Raw genomic sequence first — 23,293 nt, 5'->3', positions numbered from 1 at the left:
GGTTTTTTTGTTTCTGACAGTAATGCAGACTGTTTCTGTTCCCTTGCTCACTAAGAGGAAAGTGTCATCTTAATATGATAATCCAAGGATAAAGTTTCCCAACTATCAAGGAGCTATTCCAGTCTCTTATTACTCATTTTAATAAAACTTAAAAGAAATTATCTCTTTAACAAAACTTAAAACAAATAGCTCAATCCACAGCAATCAAGATGGCTAAACTCAGCAGTCCTTTTCAGATGTTCATTTCTTGCATACTAACTTTTTCATCATTAGGGCAACTGGGTTGTATGAATGGAGCCTAGAATTTTGAAGGTATGCATTCAAGTGTACCAAAGCTGTACACACATGGAAAAATATTTGAGACTATTCACATAAAATGGCAACCACACGTATTATCAGGATCAAGGATAGCAAAAGCTCCCTTTAAACAAGACTAGCACACCAAAAATGAATGTCTGAAAAGGTTTACAGTGTATTGTCCATTGTTTCATTCAATAGAATCTCACAGTGTATGTCATTCTTAAAATTTTGATCTGACACAGTCCATCAGTTACACCAGCTGAATATTTAAGCTATAGAAAATAGAGGTTATCATACAGTTCTTGTAAGGTTTTATGTGCAACTATCAGACATTCTGATCAATAAAATGTGCACTAAAACAGTGAGCATTAAATAAGAGAAGAACATTAGGTGATTTATATTCAGAACAAGTCCCTAGATCTGAGTTGCCATCCAATTTCAGGGAGTGGGGAATCTTATCTAGTCTGTTTGTGTCCATTTAGCTCATTCTCAGTTTTGAAAAGGTGTACGGATGTCATTTTTAAGCTGAGTGCTTATCAAATGAATGGGAACAAAAGGTCTGCCCCTCCCTGAAAAATAAAAATGAAAAGAAAAACAAAGACATAGTAGACCACCAGACTATAATTTGTTGTGATGCAGTAACAAAATTGCTAGGGCCCAGGATCATTCTCAAGTTTTATGAAGGAAGCATTTCTAGGGCATGAGTCAGGCTGAAGGGACAAAATCAAGAGTTGGCTACTTTGTTCTTGGCCTGATAACTCTAGCCTCACACCAATCACAGCCCACCCTAAGTTAAGATCTTCCCCTGCTCCTATCCACCCCGGCCATTAATGGACATCCCAAATCTACCTTTTAATTTACTGGTCCTGAACTGCAATTTTATTCAACAGCAGCTGAAAAAGTTTTATGCATCCTGCTTATGTGAAGCTTCCTCAAACTGAGTCATACCATTAGTCCATGTAGCCCTATATTGCTCACTTTGGTTGGCAGCAATTCTCCAAGGTCACAGGCAGGAGTCTTTTCCAATGCTATCAAAGAACATTTTATCTGGAGATATCAGGACTGAAAAAGGAACTTTCTGTGTCAAAAGTATATAATCTACCACTGGTCTATAGATTGCTAATGCTGGGTTAGTCCTGGCTGACTTTGCATCGGGGGTGTGACCTAATATGCAAATGAGTTCCTGTGTGAAACAATAGTGGCACCAAGGGGTGTGGCCAAATATGCAAATGAGTTCCTGCCATGTTTTTACTACAAAAAAAGCCCTGACAATTTGAATCAGTTCCATCTCTTTGTAGTTGGATTAGAAAGCTGATGACAGACAGCAGGTGTCATGGGCAGGTGAGCTATTAGAATCCTCATGTTTGAAAAGATCCCAGTTAAAAGGAATTTACAAAAATAAAAAAACCCAACCTTGCATTTTGAAAGGGCCAGTTAAGAGTATGAAACAAAATATCTAAATACTATTGGATGAAAACTCTGACATTTTCCAGCTATTTTGCTGATGGGAGCAGAGAATGTTCATCATTACTATGGCAACATTACAATGTGAAATGATCACTCTGTTTGTGACCATAATGCTAGTGTTTCAATAGAGGTGAGGTAAGGGCAGCCTCAATTAATTATCAAATGGCTACTTATGCAATCCTCATGGCCAACGTAATCACTTCCTTTCTAGTTATGAGGCTTATTCAGTCCAAATAAGAGTGTCCATTGATGTGCAGCAGTTTTTGCATATACCACATTGGAGGGAAAATAAGAGCACATCTTAAAATAACATGATGTTTTATTTATTTATTTATTTGCTGTAAAGTTATGGTGATCTAGGGACAGTAAAATTCTTGCTGTGTTGTTTGAAAATAATGGGGTGGGAATGCAATGTTTCTTGTATAGCACAGTGTATATTTACTGTTTAGTTCATTAGTCAAACGTCCATCTAACAGCAGTCATATGAATGGGAATTCTATTTGCAAAGTCTTCAATAGACAAGGGGTTACCTGGGGCAAAATCCATTAGTTAACATGATCGCAATATTTTGATAAGTGAATTGTGAATAGTTCACATATTGCCATAACAATGTGTGCCAACTTTGGATAAAACCTTAACAAGTATTAGCTTTGATTCCTTTAGTTTCATGTGTTTTTTTACCTCTTGCAAATTCATTCAACAGTTCTAGGCACAGCAGCAAACAATAAACCCCTACAATATAGTAAATTAAAACTTTTGGTCTTTAAGAAAGCCATGGCAATGGCTTTACAATAACAGCTTTACTATGGCAATCAATTGACTCACCCTTAATCTTGATATGTCATTCCATTATAAATGTCAAATTTTCAGAACATTTGTGCCTGTGTCAACATTATTATTATTGGCTTCATTGAAGGCTAATGTGTAACAATCCATTCTTGACTGTGGTATAGTGTTACGTTATGTGTATGAATCATATCTGAATCAGCCATTACAGATTAATCACTATGAATCAAATTTGCATGAGATCAACTCATACACTATGGTTTGTATCCAAGGATATTCTTTCATTGAGAAAAGGACTTTTCTGATTTTTTTAAAAAAGAGCTTTTCACTCATGGAGAAATGTTCAGCTCACAGAACAGTCATCTACACACATAAGTAATCCTTCCTTGAATGAAAAACTCCTACTATGGAAGATTCTTTTGTGGGGAGAGAAGGAGTCTTTCTAGTCACAGAATGAATCCTTCCATTAGCAGGAAATTCCTGCATGAACAGAAGGTCAACTTTAAGTCCAGCCCACTGGATCAAGCTCAATGATGAGTCATCCATGACAGACTGCACTTTTTATAGGGTTGCCAAGTCCAATTAAAGAAAAATCTGGGGACTTTGGGGGCGGAGCCAGGAGACTTTGGGGGTGGAGCCAGGAGACCTTGGGGGTGGAGCCAGGAACAAGGATGTGACAAGCATAATTGAACTCCAAGGGCGTTCTGGCCATCACATTTAAAGGGACAGCTCACCTTTTTAAATGCCTTTCTTCCATAGGAAATAATTAAGGATAGGGGCACCATCTTTTGGGGCTCATAGAATTGGACCCTCTGGTCCAATCGTTTTGAAACTTGGGGGGTATTTTGGGGAGAGGCACTAGATGCTATACTAAAAATTTGGTGCCTCTACCTCAAAAAATAGCCCCCCCAGAGCCCTCAATACCCACGGATCAATTCCCTATTATTCCCTATGGGAATTGTTCTCCATAGGGAATAATAGAGTGCCTAGTAGACATTTCCCTCCCCCCCCACGCTTTCTAAAGGAAGGGGGAGGGCCTCCATACCAGGGAATTCCCCCCTCTCTGCCCCCTCCCTCTCTCACACACACAAACAAACACTTACCGCACTTGGTCTTCTTCCCTCTGCCTGCTCTGAAAACGAAAGCAAAGAAAGGGCGGGGCCGTTCTCCGAAGCCCTTCCTGTTTCCTCCTTCCTGCCCAGCCTTAAAGGGGCAGAAATTTTACAAACTGCTCAGGACTCAGGAGCTCTACACCAACATGAACGCTTCAGGTATGTTCTCCCCCCCCCTCCACCCCCCCACCCCCCCGCTTCCTGATTTCTGGAGACCGGGGGATGAAGCTGGGAACCCAGGAGCCTCCCGGAAAAGCGGGGGGATTGGGAAGCCTAACTTTTTAAGAGGCTTAAAAGTGTTGTATATACAACTACAGGATGGTGAAGGGTTAATTCTTCACAAAAGCTATATGCTGAGGAGATGGAGTCAGCCTTAGCTGAAAAGAGACATGGGCCGTTTTCGCACTAGCGTTTACTCCGGCGTAGCACCCCATTTGCCTCCGGATCTTTTCCTGGTTTTCCCACCTGTTGCTCCGGCGCTGCGGTTTGCTCCGGCGCTGCAGGGGTTTCACGCCGGAGTATCTAGATCCACCTCCTTCCGGAGTTTTTGAAAACCTCCGGATCCACTCCGGATCCACTCCGCGGAGTTTTCTGTGGGAAATCCATCCACGCCGGATCGACTGCTGTGTGGGCGGCACCCTCTCCCTTTCCGTCCTCCCACCCCATCCACCCCCTTGGCCAATCATCAGCCTTTCGTGGCGCTTCCCCAAAGTGCCGGTACGGCCATTTTTTTTTTTAAACTTCACAGTTTTGCGTAATAGCGATATTTCGAAATTAACAAATAGAAAAAAAAACCCTCCTGGAATAGCCTCAATTGCCACTTCAATTGGTTTCGTTAGAATTTTTTATTATTATTATTGACTTTAGTTGTGTTATTTCGCTGTTGCGTTATCTCGATAATGCGAAAACGACCATTGTTGGGGGGGGGGAATCTAGTGCCGGTGCGGGCCAAAGCGTTCATGTGTGTGTGTTTTAAAAAGGGAATGCCTCCCTCAGCTGTGCCACCAGGATTTCTGGACCTGCACAAAATCGCCATGTATAAAATGGGAAGTTGGAGTCCTGCATTCTTCTCCCTGGCTACATTCCGCTCGGTTAGAAAATAGACGCGAGCTCGCTCTTCACACGCACCACAGAAGGGGAAGGAGAGAATGGGGCGGGGGGGGGAGCTCTGGCAGCAGGAATCAGTCAGGTCCCCGTTGCAAGCGCCAGCCGGGGAGGGGAAAGAGAGTGGAGGAAATTTGGGGGGGGGGGGAATCTAGTGCTTCAGAATTTGGGGGGGGGGGAATCTAGTGCTAGGATTCTCCACTGTGAATGCTTCTGTTAATACATAAAGGGCTGTGGAGGATTCTACAGCTGCAGCCAATCCATAAGCAGCAGCAGCACACGTGATGCGGTTTGTCCACGAAAAGAAGGGGAGGGAACAGCTCGATGTTACGTTAGTACGTCATTACGCAACCAGACTTGCGTTTAAAAAAAATGATTGACAGGGCATCGAACTCAAGTCGATGCCAGTGGGAAAACGATTTGAGCCGGGGCTTCAGGGAAGGCGACTCCGCAAAGAGTCACTAGTGGGAAAACGAGAAAAATGATCCGGACATAATTGCGCCGCGGAATAAGGGGAGCAAACGCTAAGTGCGAAAACGACCATGCACTGACACAGTCTGGAAATAGCCCTGACCAAAAAAAAGTCAGATTTCATCCATGACTGAATACACTCTGAATTCATCATTAACTGAGAGCAGTTTGATCACAGAGAGAACTGGGGGTAAATTGGGCAAAGAAGTGGGTAGTAGAGAAGACTCCCATTCAAGCCCAAGGAAAGGGGATAGATCTTCTAGAGAGAGAAGAAGATCCCCTACCTAGTCAAACAGGGGGAGTTATCATTGAGAAGTACAAAGATCCCTGGTCTGGTATGCTTACCAACTGCCTGTAGAGACCTAAAAGTCTAACAACTCAAGAAGTGTACCAGTGTTCCAAGAGAAGGGTACTGGGAAGAGGTGCCTTCTGGGCACCAAAAGAGCCAGCAGTTATACAAATAAAGCATATTAGAGTGTTTAGGAAAACATTGGAACAAAAGCCTCTTAATATAAAGATCTAAATATATCTGTGAATAATTTAAGAACCTCTCATTAGTCTGAAATGTAAGAACAGAAGTCTGTGCTTCAACTAATTTTACTGCAGTATTTTCAACCCCTGATTTCACCTGATCTTTCCCCCAATGTTAAATAAGGCCTTTTTGTTAATTTTGAATTTTAAAAGTGTCTCAATTGCCATTTTCAAAGATTTAAGTTAAAGAAGAGACCCTATCCCTTCCCTCAGGTTTCTGGACTGAGCAAATAGCCAATATATATACTGTCCCAGGGTGGGACAGCCAAAGTTTCTTCAAGAGAAAAGAATACGTTACCAGGGCTGTTCAGTCTATGAGGGGACAGAAAAATGGAGGGAAAATTTAGCCTCTGAGGGAATGAATAGGGTGCATTGTATCATCAAATGCTGAGCAGTCACACAATGAAAGATAAAATAATACATACGCCAGTATGAACCAAACACATGTAAAATGGATGCTGATGTGGCAGTAGTATCACTTGTCAGTAGACTATGGCCACACTGCCAAGGAGATATAAGTAAATGGAAGACCTCACAGCAAGGTGTAGAAAGCATAGCAATTGAATCTAAGTGTAAAGCAACCCTGCCAACTCCTAAGAATCCTACAGTGACATGCCAACAGCACTTCCATGACAGTCAGACAACCAGTACGTGCTGATGTTGTTACCAAAACTGGACCCAAAGAAGGGGCAACCAGATTTAAAATGATTCCAGAATGGAATAACAGATAGCTCTCGTAGGAGTTGTCCTTGAACGGGTGGCGCACAAGAATGCTAACAAGCCACCATTTTCCCTCTGTGCCGCCTTCAAGTTGAAAGCTCTTTGAAGGCTTCTTAGCCTAGTGCAGTCGAAAGCTCTTTGAAGGCTTCTTAGCCTAGTGCAGTGTTTTAGTGGCAGCCACTTTTGGCTTGAAAGTGGCCGGGTGGTGCTAAAACACCATGCTCTTCTGAAGAGTGCAGCAGCTGAGTGGCACCTTCCGGGGAAGGGGCACACCCTGGTGGGGTAGCGCCCTAGGTAGCTGCCTACCCAGCCTACTCCCATGCTTCATTGGCATGGTCTTTTTTATGGGAAAGGGTTCCATAGTTAGATGTGAGAACCCACTTTTCTAGGAACATGATTAGTCCAAGATATGAAGTTTGATTTTTGACTGGGCAGTTTGAAGGTAACTACTGTCAAAATCTGGCTGGAAGGCTAGTAGGGAAACTCCTGACATTCCAAGGTGGGAGTGATCATTGGGCAGTTTTAGCATATGGCAAAGAACAAGGAGTAAATGGGTGAATCAGATGTTAGGCTGCCTTTACGAATGGCTGGGCTGGATTAGTGATACTTAAGAATTACCCAACTGTCTATAGCTTGTAGTGATTTGCACTGCCTTAATGAAGTGTCCTTTGGAGCAAAGGATATGAGTGTATAAGGCACACCTTAGAGTTTAGCATTGAAAGATTTTTTGTTCTTGACAATGATATGCCACTTGAGCTGGGGGAGATTGCATTTAATCGATTTCTTAATTGCAGCACACCCTTCCTCTTTTTCCTGGGATTTTCCAATGTCATGGCTGAACTTGGGAGCCTTTATAGGTATCCTCAAGTTTCAGATCCCCTGTCACTTAGGCTTTAAAAGGGGATACCAATTAAAACAACTAAGTCCAAAAACAAAAGGGAGGATCTCATGAACCAAAGAGATTTGGCTGGAGGAGGTGTTGGGGTCCTTACAATGTGGTCACACCAAGGTTGGGTTGCCTTAGTAGACTTAGTAAACATTAGGATAAACCCAACCTGGATGGGCTATAAAGAGTGTAATAGATACATTAATAAGTTCCTCCAGATCAGTCTGGAATCAAATCTGGGAAGCATGTTCAAGTACATAACAAGACCTCTGAAGAGATGTTGCAATAGCAAAATCCAAGTAGCTCCTGAAAAGGTTTATAGCTAGGCCTGCTTTTCCACTTCATAGGAGAGCAAATTGTAGTAATCTTGAAGAATTGTCCAAGGATGTCAATATCTGGTGACAGATGGATGTATAAATTTTGCAACTAGAGTCACAAGGTTTAATTGGCTGATTAATGAAGCAAAATATTAGTAGATTCATCAAGGAGGAGCAATAGTAATAGCTGAATTTACATTTACGTATGTATCTTTTCAGGCTATCATGTACAAAATAATTGAGCTGGCTATGGTACAATTTCATCAGGATGTAAGAAAGCACAAATAATGAGTTAAATTAATTACTTTTAAAATTTATTTTTGGTTATTTGGAATCTCACTTTTTAGACAACAGTTATTTCTAAAGCAGCTTGTATGAAACTGGACGCTTGGGTTTTAATAATAAAAAGACAAGAAAGGCAGAGAAGGAGGAAAGGGGAAAGGCAGAGAAGAAGGAGCCATCTAACTGTGACTTTTGCTGATGACTTCTTGGAAAGGAGGTGTGCAGACTCTCAGTAGTCCTTCAAATTCCCAGTAGCAGAACCGGCAGTGCTTCTGCAGTCTCTGGACATCTGGCAACTAAACAGAATTCATTTCTTTAGGAGAAGGGAAAAGAAATCTCTCTGCTCTCTGGCTCATGGCTAGAACCCATCTGATCTTCTTATCACCACAGTATTCATTCTTGGAGAGAGGCTGCACAACCTTCTAGTGGACGAAGGAATCCCAGTTGGTGGCAAAGGTCAGAATGTCCTTCAACTCACTTCTGCAGGTCCTGGACATCTGGCCATTAGAACAGATTTCATTTTGACAGGGAAGCAAGCATCCTCTGGCTGCTCTCTAGCTGGCGTCAGGCTGGTCTTCCCCATGAGACATGTGTTCTTACTGGGATGGAGGGCATGTGACCTCTAAAGTTAACTAGATCATGCAAGCAGGGGGTTCTTGGAGTTCAACATTCTGTCCCTAATCTCCAAAGAACTGTTTGCTCAGGAAATTTTTCTCTTTGTCAGTCACCAAGGAGTTTGCATCTGGGCAAATTTTGCTTTATAAAGCCATGAGCACAGTCTCAAATGGAGTCACCGCTTTATTTACAAAAAAACCCATGTGTGCTGTTCTAATAGAATGACTGAATTTATTAAGTCAAATGCTAGCAAGTCTAATAATACCTTAAATATTTCAACCAGATCATTATGATTAAATGATTTATCTATTCAGTTTGAGATGGGGGGAGGGAGTGCAGCATTGTCATAAAACCCTCCCCAGTTTATAGGACTGCTGGGAAACATCAATCTCTTAAAACTCTTTCAAAGTAAAGTTTTAATCTTTTTAATATCTTTACAAAGGCTTATCCATATTCTGCTCCTGCTGCACTTGAACCTTTGAGGGCTGGTGCAGCAAACCTGGATTCAAAGGAGCATGAGCCACACACAACACACGGATTTGTGTGCTATTAGCAGAAATGTAGCCCTGGGCAGGAATGGTCCCATCTTTCAAACAGGGCCAACCTTAGACTGTCTGGTACCCTAGGCAAGGATAACTTCTGGTGCCCCCCTCTGCACTGATAATGTCACCAAGTTACATGGGAAGCACCCGATTTGGCACCCCCAGAAGACCAGCACCCTAGGCAATTGCCTAGTTTGCCTAGTGGCAGGGCCAGCCCTGCTTTCAAAGGCCAGAGGATGTGCACTCTGGCAAATGTGAGGAGGGGCCTCTCAGCATGCAAGGGAGCTGGAACTCAGTGTCATGTTTAGAGAGGACTTGGATTATATTTGCTCCTTAAACAGGTCTGATAAATCTCAGTTTAAATTCCAAAAAGTAGTGATAGAAGCAAAATAAGAATCTTTGAGACTTGTGTACAAGACTGGGGGAGGACTGGCAGCATCCAACAGCTAAAGGCCCACTGCTGCTTGTAGAAGGTGGAGCCAGTGAGGGCTTTGGCTCAGGGGGCCTTCCCTGGAAACAGTCCCTCTTTCTTTTAATGACTTTGCCAACTATAAATCTTCTTTTTTAAAAAGATGCAATATCAAGGATCGGCCCCTTCCCAGCCAAGCCGGCACGCTGGCGTTTAGGTTGAAGGCCATGATTGCCACCCGGAAGGAGGAGGTGGCTGGCCGATGTCCCGGGCATCCGGGTCTTCATTCTGGGCGCGACATCGGGGCTATATAAGGCCCCGGCCCCGCCCAGAAGCACGCAGTAAGAAGACATACTTGTTTATACTGGCCAGCAGATGTCAGACAATCCATTTGAAGTTATACTGAAAGCTTTAAAAATGGGAAATGAAATCATGTTCTACCTTTACCCCCTAGGGTTGCCAATTCCAGGTGGTGAAATTCCTGGAGATTTGGGGGGGGGGAGTCTGGGAAGGCCAGTGTTTCTGGAGGGGAGGTACCTCAGTTAGGTATAATGCCATAGAGTCCACCATCCAAAGCAGCCATTTTTCTTGGGGAACTGATGTCTGTAGATCAGTTTTAATACCAGGAGATCTCTAAACACTAATCTTATCCCCCAAATGAAGATGATAAATGCACAATTTGTGCTAAATTGATCTGCATACTAATGAGCTCCCACACCTCTTTAGTGCAGGTTACTCAGTTAGTAGGCCCAGTGAGAGTCAAGGTTATGGACAATCTCATCCTTTTGAAAGCTCTCATTTGCAAAGGTAGCATCACCTTGCTCTCTCTTGTCTGCATATCAAATGTTATGCCAGGAGGAAAGGAGCCAATACTGTTTACATTAGGCTCATCAGTGGAGGTTAGACATCAAAGGGGTCTTCTGCCCAACCACCTTGGATTTTGTCATGTTTGAAAAACTGGCTTGAGAAACATCCCCATCATTAGAGGTCTCAAGGTATTTTCCAAGCTGCCTCACCTTAAGCTAGTAGCTTGCACCTATTCCTGCTACAACCAAGTTAGGAGCTTGCCAGTCTAATGACCAAACCTGTTCAATTAATTCGCTCCAAAAACAGGTAATGCAAAGTTGTTATGGTTTTCCTACATTTGCCAGCAGAGGTCAGACAACCCACTTAGAGTAGATGGAAAGCTTTTTAAAAAGGGGAAGGGAAAAACTTGAGCTACTAATATGTCTTTTGATTCAGCTGAGTAGTCATGTTGGTCTGAAGCAGCAGAGCAAAGTTTGAGTCTGTGGCACCTTTAAGACCAACAAAGTTTTATTCCAGGTATAAACTTCCATGTGTATATGCCTTGAATAAAACATTGTTAGTCTTAAAGGTGTCACTGGACTCAAACTTTGTTCTACTTATATGTCCGTTTTTCCTGCTTCTTTTGTAATGTGTGAAGTGAGGACTTGTAACTTTCACCTCCTCAAAACTCTACGAGATCCAGAACTCATTCTGAGTTCTCAGATACGTGGTATCAACAAATTACACTATATCCATTAAAAAAGAAAAGAAAAGGGAGACTCTTGGTTCTCAGTTGTGGACTGATTTCCCACTTACCTCGCTCTCACTCTCCTCTTCTCAGTGAGGTTTCTGTTGGATGTCACACAAGCTGCCCCGAGGCTGCAACTTGCTCCACCTCTTTCATGCAGCAAACAAGATCCTCTAAAAATGAGTTTCTGTTTGATGTGTGAAAAAGGTGAAGCTAGTTGCAACCCTGGGGCAGATAGTGTGAAATCCAACAGAAGCCCCACGGAGAAGAGGAGCATAAGAGCCTCATAAGGCTAGTGGGAAATTGGTCTAGTGGGAAATTGGTCTAGTGGGAAATTGCAAGACTACCCTCTTCCAATTGGCCTTCACTGATTAAGAGGGAAACTGTTAAAGAACTCGCCATCTTAAACGTAATCATAGCACTAGTATATTTTATTAATTTTAGAATTTTAATTAAACTGTCAATGTAGTTTTATTTAATATTTGTATGACCAATGTATGAAATTATGCTGTTAGCCGCCCTGAGCCTGCTGCGGCGGGGAGGGCGGGATACAATAAAAATTGTTGTTGTTGTTGTTGTTGGTCTTGGTGTATTCTACCAATAGTCTTCTGTGACACCTTGGCATCATTTGACTGTGTTTATTTTTTTTAAAGTTATGATTAATGCTATTTAAAGCCCTGAGGCTTGGCTGTATTATTAAACCCAAACTCACACCTCATAGCAAAACCCCTAATCAAGAAACATCAGAATATGCACACAACTGTTCGTCTCATAACCAGCAACTGTCCCTCTGAAATGAATCAACCTCTCTGGGAAAGTGAATTACATATCGTAGTGAAGTTTGATAAGGCCTCCTGAAGTAATTCTCCAGAGTCCCCAGATTAAAATGTCTGCTCATAAAATATCAGGGAACGGCAATGACTATTTATCTTCGCATGTGATGAAAAGTTTAATATATGAAACAGAAAGAGGCTGAACCAATGACTTGCCGGCAAGCTTTTGATGGCAGCTTTGCAATTTAAATGAACTCTTGAATGGTGATGAATGGCGGGGGGCGTGGCATCGGAGCCTTCTAAGATGGCCACCTAGTGTACTTGCTCTGCTTCCCCCTTTTACTTCAACTCATCTAACTCACACAAACCATTATATCACCTCTAATAAACATGAGTAAAACATCAACTGGAAAGTCCACAACAACCCCTGCAAATAATATGGGGATCAAGGACTTCTTTACAATAAAAACTCCAGCGACAACTCAGAACACAGACCTGAGGAGCGAAGACGAAATGGCGGCTGAGGGGACAACTGCTTTCTTGCCCACCCCCATTCCTAATGAGACAACCCTAGAAATGATGTTTAGCAGTTTTGAAAAGAAAATAACAGATAACATGTCAGCAATAATCAAACCTCTGACAGATTAGTTTGCCTCATTTCAAATTGCACTTGAAAATGTAAGTAAAGCTGTGGGTAGTGCATGGGAAATTGGGCTGGCTTTACAGGAAGATGTAAAAACATTGAAGGCTGAAAATATTACTCTTAAAGAGAAAGTACTTTCACTAGAATCCTCTTCGCACTATTCCAATTTGAAATTTAGTGGTTTTAAAGAGGACTTAAATAATAATCAAGATCTCCCAAGCTTTATTGCAGAATGGCTAGGAAATGTATTAGATCTTCAGTTTTTCCTAGCACTATTGTCTTTTCCAGTGACTTTTGTTTTCTCGTTAACTAAGTACGATAATCTAAGTTCAATCATTTTAGTTTTTAGGGAGAAATTTAGGCTTGACTTGATCGGAAATCATCCTTAAATTTGCAAAATCAAGGCCAATTTGAGAAAGTGATTTAACAGGAATAGGAACAAGAAAATAGGAACTGACACTCATAAAGAGGGATAGTTGAGGCATAGTTGAATAGAAGAATTGAACAGAAGGGTTTTTTAAATCTAAGCTTCTTGGCAAAGGGCAGACAAAAAGAGCATGTGCTAAGTGGGTGTAAAAAAACGCCTGAAGACAGTTTCAGATCAACAGACTGCCAAATAGAATAACCTCTAATTTATACACAAATCTGTGATCGAACATGAGAAGTTAATGTTAAACAGCTGTAAAAATATAAAAGTGGGGAAAATCTAATTAACAACAAATCAGCCTGTATTCATAAGGCTTTTAGCTTTCCATTTTCAATGCAGCATACAGTGTAGCAAAAGCAAATGCACAACAGGACAATAATTGATTAAATTGCTGATGTGGGGGCAGCACTTGCAAACACGTGATAGAGTGCAAGGGAAATGGCAAATCCACCCACCGAAATGTTAGTTGAGATAATCAATTAACAGTGATGAGATATGCAGAGTTGCTGGCTTTCGAAAATGGATTACTGATGTATGGCTACATAATTTCAAACAGAATGTGGATGCATTTGAAAGGTTTAAATGGAATGCTGGCATAGCAGCACAGTGTTATTAATAACAATTGGGAACAAAACAACAAGTTGGCAAAATTTTAAATTGTGCCATTATTTAAAAATTATATTTTATTTTGGTTTGATGATCATTTGAAGAGCATGGAGAACTGGGACCATGAGGAGAGAATGGGCTGCACAAAAATGATTTTTCATTGCTGTGTGTGTGAGAGAGAGAGAGGGAGAGAAAGAGAGAGATGCTTTGATTGATTTAGCAGTCAGGAAATTAACATGGCAAGAATATTATGTAAGTCATAGAATCATAGAATCATAGAGTTGGAAGGGACCTCTAGGATCATCTAGTCCAACCCCCTGAGCAATGCAGGAAACTCACAAACACCTCCCCCTAAATTCACAGGATCTTCATTGCTGTCAGATGGCCATCCAGTCTCTGTTTAAAAACCTCCAAGGAAGGAGAGCCCACCACCTCCCGAGAAAGACTGTTCCACTGAGGAATTGCTCTAACGGTCAGGAAGTTCTTCCTAATGTTGAGCCGGAAACTCTTTTGATTTAATTTCAATCCCATTGGTTCTTGTCCTACCTTCTGGGGCCACAGAAAACAATTCCACACCATCCTCTATATGACAGCCCTTCGAGTACTTGAAGATGGTGATCATATCACCTCTCAGCCACTTCCTCTCCAGGCTAAACATCCCCAGCTCCTTCAACCTTTCTCCAGACCCCTCACCATCTTTGTCGCCCTCCTCTGGACCCATTGCAGCTTGTCTATATTCTTCTTAAAATGTGGTGCCCAAAACTGAACACAATACTCCAGATGAGGTCTTACCAGAGCAGAGTAAAGCGATACCATCACATCATGTGATCTGGACACTATATTTCTGTTGATACAGCCCAAAATTGCATTTGCCTTTTTAGCCACCACATCACACTGTTGACTCATGTTCAGCGTATGATCCACTAAGACCCCTAGATCCTTTTCGCACATACTACTGCTAAGACAAGTTTTCCCCATTCTGTAACCATGAAACAGACAATACTTTTCAATACCTGTATGGATCTTCCTTTGTCCTGAATTATAATTATTGACCTGAAAACAGGATTGAAGTCAACACAAGGAAGGACCATAAGGATAAGGCATCTTTGAGTAGGTAACGCCATTACCAAGGTTTAGCTGTAATGGAAGGATTTCAAATGTCAGATATACTTCTTAAATATGATACTTATAGGTTTTTACACTTCAGCATCAATTACTTTGAACTGAAAGCTTCCATAACACCAGTTGCAAACCCGAGAATCCAACTAAGCAATGAAATTGGCTCAAAAGTTTCAGTATGCTATAATCCCATAACCTGTGTTTCATTCCTTGACTCTTTTCTTAGCAAGGATGTGACACGCTTACCTATATAAAGCTGCAGCTAAAGTTCCTGCTAAGAACACATAGGCAAGAACAGTAAAACTTAGACAACAACCATATTATCACATTCCTTCATTACAAACTGTGCTTTCTCCATTATAAACATTCATATAGAAATAGTACTTTTCCCATCTCAAGTATTCAAATATGCATGAAACTTTTCCCTCCTTACATTCACATAGTAACTGCACTTTTCCCTTTCTTAGTATTCTCCCTTTTTGCACTGACACAAATATCATTTTCTCCATTTTCAGAATTTGCATATGGAGGCAAGTGCATGCAAGCTGCACAAACTCTCACTTTTGACTTAGGCCCTTTCTGCATTCTGTTTTTACTCCATAGTTTTCCAGCAGTCAAGTCGTTCTGCCTTTGATTTGGAACATTTGCTTTCGTTCTGCATATGCTGGATTGCCTTGGTACTTCATGCCTGGAGCATCACTTGTGTGGATTATGCTTTCTGTATTTCCACCCCATGGGGGAGGGGGGATCTGCAGCTGCTACTTGTAGAACAATTAAAAAAAAGAAGAACCACCTGAAGACTGACTGCTTCTTTTCAAATGGTTCTTGCACTGGTTCACTTATGCCTGCATTCCACAAACTATTGATAAAACTATTTCCAATCTAGCTAATTTGGAGAGATTCTTTTGGAGTTCTTTGAAGCCCACCATCCTGGATAATTTGGCATCTTCTACAAAACTGACTCCTTCACTGTGCATCCTTGATTACAGATTATTTATGAGCCATTAAATAGCACTGGTTCCACACATATTCCTGAGGAATTCCACAGGCTATTTTCTTCCTTCATAGGAATGTCATTTTTTATTTAAAAAAAAATCAGAAAACTTGTTCCAGGTATATTGAATGTGTGTGAGGTGCCATCAAGTCACAGCCAGTTTTTGGTAACCTCCATATGTTTTTCAGGGCAAGAGGGTAACAGAGGTGATTTATTATTGCCTTCCTCTTCATAGAGATCTTAGAACTGCTTGGTGGTCTCCCATCTAAACACTAACCAGGGCTGACACTGCTTAGCTTCAAGTATCTGATGAGATCAGGCTACCCTGACCCATCCATCAAAGCACCAGGCATATTAGGGGTACAACAAATAAATACAAAATTATTATAGAACAGAGAAGAACAGTCTTTACTGAAGAAAAATCACATACCTTAGACCCTTTGAATTATAAAAATGGCTAGTATTTGAACCTGTTTTAGGACAATTATGTTTTTATCTATCTATCTGTCTGTCTGTCTATCTATCTCTATTGTGATTTTTACTCCACCCTGCCCCCAAGCAGGTTCAGGGCAGATTATATCAAGCAATATACAATATGTTTCACTCAAAGGGAAAACACTCCTCTGGCTTTTAAATTGGTGGAAGACAGGCAATTACAGAGGAAATCCAGCCTACAGAAAGCAGAATACTGCTTTTCAGTAATATGTAACGAGGATGGGAGTGGGAAATCAGTGATCCTTAATATGAGAATTGAGATATTACAAATTTGTTCCTATTTTTGTCTGTGAAATATTGGAGAGCATTTGATTTGACCCCGCTCTATAGAATCCCTAGCAAAATGTTTCTGAATGCCCTTCAAAAGAGGGCTTAGATTTCTATAACAGGCCAGTAACTTATTGGCCTCTTTCAAATTCTTTTGGAGCAGGTAATTGCTTACAAGGTAAATGGCAAAACTGTTAAGAGATGGGAAAATATTTCTACAGGTACCTGCTGGACAAATTTGATTGAAGCTCTTGAACATTTTGTGGCCAGCATCTCAAAGCAGTTGGTGGTGATTGCCTCAGAAAATAGAGTGGAGGAAAAACAGAGTAGGAATTGACCAGACATTTTTATTTCCTCTCAAAGACCAAGGGTACTTGCTTTAAACTGAGAGTCATAAAAAAGCACAGAGAAAACAACATCCTCATATCTAATTACAATAGGCACGGTCTCTCAGGTCTAGGAGCCCAGTCACCCCCTTGGTTTACTAAGGAGCTACAGACCATAAAAAGACAGGGGAGATGGCCAGAGCAACAATGGAGAAAGACACAGCACAAATCCAACAAGGTACATGCTAAAGCACATTTTAAAGCCTACTCCAAGGTGCTGATAGTGGGAAGAACAGTATTTCTCTACCCCCACTGCATCCACATAGTGCAGACCTGCAGATCATTTTGCTAAGCACTTTGTAGATAAAATCTCTCACATCCTTTCCAACTTGGACTCTGCATTAGTAATAACAGAATCAGATGGTCCCAAGGTACCAATTTAACCAATTGTTTGAGATACATTTTAGCTTGTGCAATCTGAGAATGTGGACAGGATTATTAGAAGTGTGTGGCAACCTGCTTATACCTCATTTGCCCCTCCTGGCTAGTTAAAATAGTGGGGGGTGGGGGGTGGATGGACAGACTGGATCCAGGAGACAGTCATTGCCACCCTGATGGGGGAGGGGTCACTCCTGCCCTGCAGTAGGCAGTGATGCATCCACTCTTAAAGAAACCTACTCTGGACTCAGGTGAGTTGAAGACCTATCACCCCATCTCAAACGTATCATTCTTGTGCCAGGTGACTGAACTAGCAAAGGCTGACCAACATCAAGGATTCCTGGAGGAAGCAAATTGTTTGGATCCATTCTATTATGGATGCAGGCCTGGTTATGGGACTGAAACGGACTCGGATGGCATGTTCTAGGACATGGACAGGGGAAGTATGACCCTGTTAATTCTCCTGGACCTCTCAGTGGCTTGGGACTGGAATACACTGTTATGCAGTAGTTTTACTTCAAGGCTGGATTTCAGAGTGTGATGCTGGGGAATGCTGCTCTGCCCCTTGGCCTACAGGGTGCCCCAAGGTTCCATTTTGTCTGCCATGCTTTCCAATATCTAGGTAAAACTGCTGACAGAGTTCATCAGAGATTTGGGCTGAGTTACCAATATACAAATGACACTCAGCTCTGTATCATGCTCCCAGTAGATCCCAGGGAAGCTGCGGAAACTGTGAACAGATGCTTGCAGGCAGCTTTGGAATGCATGAGGATGAGAGCTAACAAACTGCAACTTAATCCCAACAAAATAGAGTTGATACTGGTGGCAGGAAATAGATTATCCCCTGTTCTGGATGGCATTGCACTCTTCCTAAAGGAGAAGGTTCACAGCTTGGAGGTGGTCCTCCTGGACCTGGGCCTCCTGTTGGTTAAGCACTGGTCAGGGGTACCTTCCACCAGCTTCAGCTAATGAGCCAGCTATGGCCTTTCCTTGAGCAAAAAATGTATTGCCACCATGATATATGTCTTAATAACATCTGGATTAGATAACTGTAATACATTCTATGTGGGGCTGCCCTTGAAGACTGTCTGGAAGCTGTAGTAGTACAGAACGCTGCGTCTTGACTGGAGTGGATCATATGGTATTGTTCCATCTACAGTGGCTTCCAATTTGCTTCTGGGTTCAATTCAAAGAGCTAGTATTGATTTTTAAAGCCCTGTATGGTTGGAAGCCACTGCTCCACCTCTGGGTGTTTCCCCAGGCCTCAGAAAGGGTTAAGGACTGGACTGCAGCCACTTTCCCATGATATTGCAGTGGTGATCGAATAAGTGCTTGGTCCACTTCTCTTCTCCAGCATCCCAGTTGCTTCTTCCTCCATATTTTAAGGTGCTACTGTCCATTTTACTAGCTCAGGAAAAGTCTACCAACTTAGTCTGCTGCATGTGTAGGCCAGGCCTGAAGCAAAATTTAAACATGACACTGGGAATGCATGTGACTTTACACTCACATAGTTTCCCATTTAAATTGGGCTGCTACCTGTCCAAAGGATCTCCGTGCTCAATTAGTATACCAGTGCAACACACACACACCCAGGCTACCAGTATGCTACCTAAGCACTATAGCTGTTTTGCATGGGTAGCAGTCCAGTTTTTGATCCAAACCCTGTGTGAATGCAGAGTTGCCTGGGGACACACTTTTTCTTTACCAGCATCACATTTAAATCATGCCTGAGTGAGAGGTCCCAATTGCACAGCTCTGAATTCTGGACATACTGCTCTAAAGATTGTAGGCTGAGAAGGGAAATTTCAGTGTGCCCAGATGGAGTAATTAATGTCAACCTGGATGGTAGCAACATACACATAATGCAATCATGGGGAAGGATTCCATTACATGAGCTATCAAAGAAATTCTGAAGGCCGTGTGTAGGGTTTCAAATTGAAATAGGCTGTAAGCCAGTGCCAGACCCTGAAGTCCGTTACTGAGTTTGGGCCTTGCTTTGAAGAAAGACAGGCAAATGTCAAAAAAGCCCTTCCCCGAAGCTTTTTCACACTCGGCTTCCATGCAGATGAAGGAAGTGTCATGACTGAGTTTAATGTATAACAGAATTTGACATTGCCTTTCCAGGGCTATAACTTGGACTAAGGCTTTATACATATGTGCATACAAAAGCTTTTCCCTGCTGTGGTGTCTGAGACTTTTGAAAAAAAGCCAATAACCTTTTCAGTAAATCTGAAATGAAACCATTTTGACAGGACTATTAAATCCTTTCATTATTATGTTTGGCATTTTTGAAGGGTAAGTGCCGGATAAGTGAAAATGCGAGTTCTTTGCTGTTAAACACATAGCATTCAGAAAAAGCAGCATTCTTTGGTTCTCTTGGCTATCTTTGCACTTATGTATAAAAAGTTAGGGTTGACAGATCTGGAAAAAGCTGTTGTGCCTCGGAATGGTGCCACAGAAGACAGCTTGTCAATGTTCTAGTTAATGTCAGTTGGGGTGCTGACTGGGAGGGGAATCTGCATATTCAGGGGCACTAAATCGCTGGATCCCAGAGACAGAAGACAACATGAGGGGAAGGTCTTGGCCTCTGCACCCTGTTGATGGCCCTTAGAAGAATTGGTTGGCCACAGTGTGAGACAGGGTGTTGGACTAGAAAATCACTGGTCTGATCTAGAAGAACTCTTCTTATATTCTTATGACTCTCTTTGTACTAAACAGCACCAGTGAACCCTAATTGCTGTATTGCAAGGTGGAGTGGGAAGAGGATTAGCACTTCTTAATAGACTAGAATAAACAAGACATTAATAGACTAGGATAAACAAGACATAGTAGCAGTGCTAACTGAGTTTGGAGCCGGGGTGGGTTTGGACAAGTGCTAATAGCTATCAGTGGCTACCTATCAAAAGGCAAGCCAACTAAAAGGAAAGTTAAGTGTTTATTATCTTGAGTATGATTTATTAATAAAACCTAGTTTAATCCAGAGTTGAAATCTTGTGTCTTTGGGGGGACGGGAATGGATGGTTCATTGGTTAAAAAATGGAAATAAAAAAACAGTGTTGTTATCCAAACATTTAGAGCATCTGCCTTGCATGTTAAGATAACACATAGGGTTGTCATTTCCAGGCTAGGAAATCCGTGGAAATTTGGGAGTAGAGCCAGGGGAGGGACCTCAGTGAGGTATAATATCATAGAGTTTGCCCCCCAATCCCACCATATTCCATTTGTCTGAAAAATTCAAGTTTGTAGAAGCAGTATTGTGTCATTTAGGAAGCACCCTATTTTAAGGAGAGGCAAGCAATGGCAAACCACCTCTGAAGATCTCTTGCCTTGAAAACTCTATGGTACCCCCATAAATTGGCTGCAACTTGGTAGCACTTTCCATCACCACCACTATTTTAAGGGGAGAAACTTGTTTCTGTTATTATGCAGCATCGTGGTCTGTGTCTCATCAAGTATTCCAATTCCATTTACTGACCATCCATTTTAAGCTGACTTCTGTGTATAATGTGTATCCTTCTAATACTTTCTCGCACATGTCTTTCCAGCTGAATTTCAATTGGCACTTTTTGTAAGTGTTGATCCATAAGGGAAGAAGACTCAGCAGCTTTTGAACTTTAATGACTGACCTCTTGAACTGCAATGGTGGAGTGCGAGGCACTTGACAATTTATGGGCATAATGAACATCTGTCAGCTCCAGTAGCTGCCAGAGGTAGAGACTTGCTACATATCACATGCTGTGGTTATAGGTGAGCCATTGAGGAGAATAAGGCCACAGCTCTCTTGACAGCTGGACATCCTTATTACGGGCATGGAATGAAAGAGAGCTCCTGTCCTTGATACTGAATGGGATGGATTTCAGCTCTGGCACTCCTATGGCCAGAGAAAAGATAAGAAGTCTGCACATGTCACTTCTTCTTCCACAGCATATGGCAGGGAAATAGAGGGACATTCTCTGAAGCATGCTAATATGGAAAGGCAGATCTGCCCAATATTTCTCTGCTATGAAACTCTCATAAGAATGTTATTTATGTAGTATATATTAGTCACTTTTCTCCATAGAAGGATTTGAATCGGCTTACTGTTACCCAAAGAGGCAGTCTCCTAATTAGAGGGGGTAACTGGAAGTTTTCCCTTAAAAGAACTATCAAAACAAACCAGGCAGATGTTCAATTGGAAAGGTTTTTATTAAAAGAGAGGAAATAAAAATCAAACTTCATACACAATAACACTCACAGAGAAAGCTAGCAAAAAAAAAGGCAGGGTGGAAAGGGAAAAGCAATATTGGTCTCAGAAGGAAGAGGTCTGTAGAGGCAGCAGCAAAATCACCAGTGTTTCATGGAAAGGAGAGAAGACCCAATGGATTAGGGTTGTGGGTATGGATCCAAGGACACACATTGCACTGGTGGCTAGGTGCTCTTGAAGAAGGGCAAAATGGGCCCTTGGGGGCAAGCTGACATGATGCCCCAAAACAATAACTTGATAGTTTTTCCTAATTTATTAAAGGTGAGAAAAGAGTTTGATGACCTGGATGGAAATCCTGGATGGGAAGCTAATGAGTTTGGTGAATAGAACTAAGAGATGATTAACTGTCACTTAATTAGAGTAAGTGAGTGCAGAGGAAGTAAGGTTGGATTTAACAGACTTAGTCCAAGGATGACTCAATAGGTTTTGGGAGACCCATTGTCCTATAGTCCTCCTCTCAACACTTGTTAGAATGAAGTGTGCCACAGGGCATGAAGGGGACATTAGCTAGTCAGTCGCTCTGATTCACTGTCCAAAATATTTTCCCAGGTTCTTCCCTGGCTGGCATTCATTTTGTTCCATTTTAGGCCAGAGAGTGCCTTGTACGATTATTTTTGAGATATTTTAAGAAGGGTGTTTCTGCCTCTCTAAGCTATAAACTTCCCTTCTGCAAGAGGAGGAATCCGACTTAACAATACCACAAATGAAAACATAGAAAGAAAACAAATTCTGTTTAAATATAGAAGGGGAGGAACTGTACCTTGAAACCAGTCCAGAATTCAGTGGGCGAGTTATCCAAGGCCACAAGGCTCCCCAATCTGCCTCCCCCTCCCAAGCCTCCTGACTAACTCCAAAATATGTAATTTATTTATTTTATTTTTTATTTTATCAGATTTATATCCTGCTCTCCCCTGATGGGCTTAGGGTGGCTAATTGCAATCAAAAACAAACATAAAGACAGGAAGAGCAAATAAAAGCACAACTGAGAAGTTGTAAGTAGCAGCTGTGTTCCTCCCCATCTTTCCTTTATGTTCAGGGAAGGAATCTTCTCTATTTTGAGAGCTCATTACAAATTTCCTTGGAATTTTGTATTAAGGAATTTAGTGTTTTGATGGACTCTGAATGAGGAAGAAATTCAGCAAATGAAGGAGTTTTCATGTTTGGGTGTCCTTTTCTCATCTCCTCTTAACACTTGTTAGAATGAAATGCGCCACAGGGGGTGATCCTCTCACAAATGTTGTTCAACTTCTATATGCATCCCCTTGCCCAACTAGTCCAGGTGGTAGGACTGGGTTGTCACCAGTATGCTGATGACACCTAGCTGTATCTGCTGATGGATGGAAAGACAGGCACCCCCCCCCCCCCCCAGAAATTCTGGACAGGGCTTTGGGAGGCATGGCTGGGTGGCTAAAACAAAGTTGGCTAAGGTTAAATCCATCAAAGATGGAGGTCCTTTATCTGAGACATGGTGGGGGATAGGGAATCAGGCTCCCAACTCTTGGTGGGACACTTGTTACCAGCACCAAGGTTAAAGAGCCTGGGGGTGGTCCTGAATGCCTCACTTTCCATGGAGGCCCAAATCACCACTGCTGCCAAATCAGCCTGTTACCACTTCTGGTTGGTTAGGCAGCTAGTTCCCTTATCTCTCCTTCCAGACTGGATTACTGTAATGTGCTCTATGCAGGGCTGCCCTTGGGCCAGGGCCAGAAACTCCAGCTAGTGCAAAATGTGGTGACACATCTGCTGACTGTGACTAGGGTTGCCAATCCCCAGGTGGGGGCAGGGTATTTCCCGGTTTGGAGGCCCTCCCCCCTCTTCAGGGTCATCAGAAAGCGGGGGGGGGGGATGTTTGTTGAGCAATCCATTATTCCCTATGGAAAGTGATT

Source organism: Heteronotia binoei, chromosome 12 (genome assembly GCF_032191835.1).
Source record: "Heteronotia binoei isolate CCM8104 ecotype False Entrance Well chromosome 12, APGP_CSIRO_Hbin_v1, whole genome shotgun sequence".
Classification (NCBI taxonomy): Eukaryota; Metazoa; Chordata; class Lepidosauria; order Squamata; family Gekkonidae; genus Heteronotia; species Heteronotia binoei.
This window is presented reverse-complemented; position numbering follows the sequence as displayed.